Source organism: Arachis ipaensis, chromosome B09, assembly GCF_000816755.2.
Source record: "Arachis ipaensis cultivar K30076 chromosome B09, Araip1.1, whole genome shotgun sequence".
Taxonomy (NCBI): Eukaryota; Viridiplantae; Streptophyta; class Magnoliopsida; order Fabales; family Fabaceae; genus Arachis; species Arachis ipaensis.
Window position 1 is genome coordinate 27,131,754 of NC_029793.2, and position 4,628 is coordinate 27,136,381.

A 4,628-nucleotide genomic window follows, 5' to 3' on the forward strand; every position below is an offset into this window, starting at 1 on the left:
AACTGCCGGCCACCACGAGCCCTACAACCCTCCCCTCCTCGCCCCTTCTTCTCTTTTCCCCCCATTACCCTCTTTCAGCCCCTGCGCCAAACTGAACTGCCAAGGACCACCGCCGCGCCGCCCTGCCACCGTCGTGAATCTCCCAGCGCCGCCGTGTCACCCACCCAAACCACCACCCTCTCTCTGTGTTCAAATTATTACTGCGCCAACTAGGTTCCGCCGAACACCGATTCCTTTCCTAGTTAGTTAGTTAGTTGCATATTTTTTTCAAATTATGTTCAAATTAGGATAGTTAGAGATGCATGATCGTAGTGGATTTTAGGTGGTTAGGTAGCTAGAATGTGGTTAGTGGATTTAGGCCTAATAATTGCGCCGTTCTTGTTACTTGTTTTACCTGTTTCGCAATTTCAAATTTGCTGTGATGATAATGCTGTTCATCTGCTGTTCTTTACCATTCTTTAATGCAGATTGAGTTTGTTTATTCTGAACTCATGTGAATTACTATTTGTTACTCTTTCCTGCACTACTTTATTATCATATGAACTGTTTCTGCTGCTGTTTATGACCTGGGAACGTTCAATTTTTAGCCGAAATGCTGCCCAATTTTTTTAGCAAATTGTTTCACTCAACTACCATTCATGAATTAGTTTTGGAAATTTCAAGTTTTGCACTAATTGGTTTCAACCAAAGCAATTCATGAATGCACGGGCTAGCTTTCTTATTCTTTCTGATTCCCTTATTCATTAAATCGCATTATTGATGATTTCACTTTCATTTTGCAATTCTTTTCTTTATATGGTTAATCATCAATAATCTGCAATATTTACTTGAATGTGAGTTACTTGTTATTCAAGTTTGTGCAATTTGTGTTAACTAGGAACCACATTACCATGCCACTTACTTTAACTTAACTTTTTTAACTCCTAACTGCTTTAACTTTTTAACTTCTCTTTTGGTTTTTACCTAACTACCTTCAAACCATTTCAAGGCATGATTTCTGTTGTTCCTGATTACCAATAATTCTGCATATCATAGATTTTGGATTGTGATTTTTATTCTCTAAATTTTAACTTGCAAATAGTCCAATATTTTACATATATTTAACTCACTCCATGCTTATATTGCTACTTTATTCCTCTTTTGTCCCTCTATGCTTATATTGATAAAAATCATATTTGCTTACCTATTTTCCCGCTTTAGTTTCTTAAACTATATTCTGGAATTTCTGCTTTTTAGGATGTCTGACCCTAAAAGCAAAAGAAAGGGCAAGGCAACCACAGGCAAAAGGAAAAGAGGCGAACCCTCTACCACTATCTTAGATATCCTCCATGATGATTCCTGGCGGGAAAAGAATTTTACCCCGCAGGAAAAGGCTGATCAGTTGGTGCCTGCCACAGACCCTATCAAGTTTGCCAACAGATACTGTGAACTCAAGTATCCAATCTTCGCAACTTCCAGGAACCTATACCTGGAAAAGACCCTCAAAATCCCAGAAGAACTCAAACAATACACCTCAGAACAAATTAAACAGAGAGGCTGGTTCTTCCTAGAGAGGAACTTGACTGAGGTCAATTCATCCTGGGTCAGAGAATTCTACTGTAACTATTTCAAAACAACCCTGGATGCTGTGCAGCTCAGAGGGAAACAGATTCTGGTTACTGAAGAAGCAATAGAAGATATCCTCCGGCTCCTACCTAAATCAGATAAACCAGATGGTTATCAGCAGGCTGAAGAGGATATGAGATTTATGAGGTTTGACTGGGACGCAGTAAAGCGGACTATAGCTCTTGATCCTACTCTCCCATGGGTCATGAGCAAGTCCACAGTGGCCCCAAAGGGAATAAAGCTTATCTATCTGAATGATGAGGCTCGGCTTTGGTAGTAGATTCTGAGCAACTACGTGATGCCAAGCACTCATGAGACAGAGGTGCCAGCTGCCATGATTACCCTCATTTGGTGTGTGATGGAGGGCAAGGACCTGTACCTTCCCAGATTTATCAAGTATTATATGTCCAGGGTCCATGTCCGAGGCACTCTGCCCCTTCCATACTTGATTACTCAGATGGGACGTCGAGCTGAGGTGCCCTGGAAGATTGCTGATGAGAAGCCACCTGCCACCGAATGCAAGAAAATTATCCCACACAGCAGGAAGTTCCAGGCTTTGGGCTACCGACCACCCTTTCTCACTGACTCTGCTGAGGTAGCCACATCTTCTGCTGCCCCTTCAGCTCCTGCTGCACCAGCCACCACCACAGCACCTCCACCTGCTTCAGAGCCCATCTACCACCTGGTGCGCCGACTTTTCGAGCGCCTGGATCGGATGGAGCACCGCGGCAAGCGGCATTATGAGCATCTGAAGCTAATGATCCGATCCGGCAACCCTGACATCCCCTCCGAGCCTGACACAGCATCAGAGGCATCTGAGGAGGAGGCGGATGATCATGAGGCAGAGGCACGTGCAGAGCCTCTGCAGACACAGCCATCCGACTCACAGGCACCGATCCAGACAGAGCCTCATGTACTATCCCTACCAGAGCCCACCGAGACACTAGCAGCACATCCTTCCAGAGATGCCACTTCCTCACACCCAGCTTGATTGGGCATCGAGGACGATGCTATTATTTAAGTGTAGGGAGGTCGCCATCTCCGGCGAACTTTACTTTTGGTGAACCACTTTCGAACTCTTTTTATCCTATTTTGTTTATTTTCTGTATTTTATTTTACTTTATCTTATTTATCTTTCAGTACTTGCGCATTTTCCTTTTACTGTATTTCTGTTTACTTTATTATATTTTATTTTACACTTTGGTTTGTATATATCTTAGATATTTAGTTTAGTTTGCACCTTTAACTTATTAAGTTGTGATATAGAAAATATGGATTAATTAGCTTAGTTTACCCTTTTAGCATACGATAACTTGGTTTAATTGAAAATAAAAAGAGTAAACTAGAAAACTTTAGCTTTTTAAGAATCACAACAATCCACACACCTTATTTATATATAGCAATAAATGTGAGTTAATTGACAATATTTTTCAAGAAAAATACCTATTTTTATAAGAGCCATTCTAAGATTCACATTGAGTTGAATGGAAACTCTTGATTTCTACTTGCATGACATACATAACTGATATATGGTTTTTGAGCCAAAGAACACACAACCCGTGAGTTTTTGAGCTTAATTGTATGGTTACATTTAACCATGAATTTCATTCCTGTGTGTTTCGCACTTCTTTTCTATGCTTGCAATCTTTACTTTGTTTCAGTCTATATGTCCAATATAGAATGTATTTACATACTTGCATGTGATTGATGCCATTATTTATTTTCGCTCACTAATCCCAAATAAGCCTACCCTTTTATGTCACCCTTGTTAGCCCCCTTGAGCCTTTTAATCCCCTTTTGTTCTATAACCACATCACTAACCTTAAGCAGAAAAACAAATTAAAAATCTCAAATTGAATCTTTGGTTAGCTTAAGATAGAGATTATGTATCAACTAAGTGTGGAGAAAATTATGGGAACTTGGGTTGATAGGAAAGGATTAAATTAATAAATTAATCAGAAATTTGGGAGCGTGCTCATGTGAAACTAAAATAATTAAAATACCATGTGCATTGAAAATGTTGTGTTTGTGTTTCAAAAAAAAAATCCTTTTTAATTAAATAAATGAATAAGGGGACAAAATCACCCCAATAATAAGTTTAGTAAAGGAATCAATGCACATGAAGGTAAAATCAAAATAAACTTGGTGCATGAATATGTGATACAAAAGTAGAAAAATTGGGAAGACTAGGATAATTTTAAGTTATATAGAGTATGTATATGTTAGGTGAGATCTTAGACTAATCAAAGACTCAATTTATAGCTCACTTAGTCTTATATATATCCTCACCTTTATCTTGTCCCCAATACAACCTTGAAAAAGACGTCATGATGTTTGTATGTATACATTATATATTTGTTGATTGGTTAGATGAAGAACAAAGTTTTAGAAAGCATGAATTAAAAAGAATAGAGTGACCAACCCCAAATACTGAGTGACTAGAGAGTAAACACAAATCCAGTGAGGGTTCAATAGCTCATCTCCATATATCCAAATTTAATTATTAATTGTCTTGCAAGTTTGTGAATTCCTTTAACTCAACTCAATTGTGAAAGTGTTTTAATATGATTTGGCCTTGGTTGTACATATATGATTCCTTGAAAATATGAATCAAATTAACCACATGTAAGCTCTATATATATAGGTGGATAATAATTAGAATTGCATGATTCATTTAGGTAGCTTGCATTTAGAATAGATTGCATTGTATAAGATCCCACCATTCTACCTTCATTCTTTTCTCTTGGATTTAGCATGAGGACATGCTAATGTTTAAGTGTGGGGAGGTTGATAAACCCCTATTTTATGATTCATCTTGTGCTCAATTAAGTGTTTTTATCAATTCTTCACCCACTTATTCATAAGATTTGCATGATTTTACAATTCTTTCCTTATTTTATGATTTATGTGAAAACATGTTTTCTATGCTTTAAAAATATTAAATTTAATTATCCTTTGTTACCATCCGATGTCGTGATCTGTGTGTTAAGTATTTTCAGGCTTCATAGAGCAGAAATGACTTA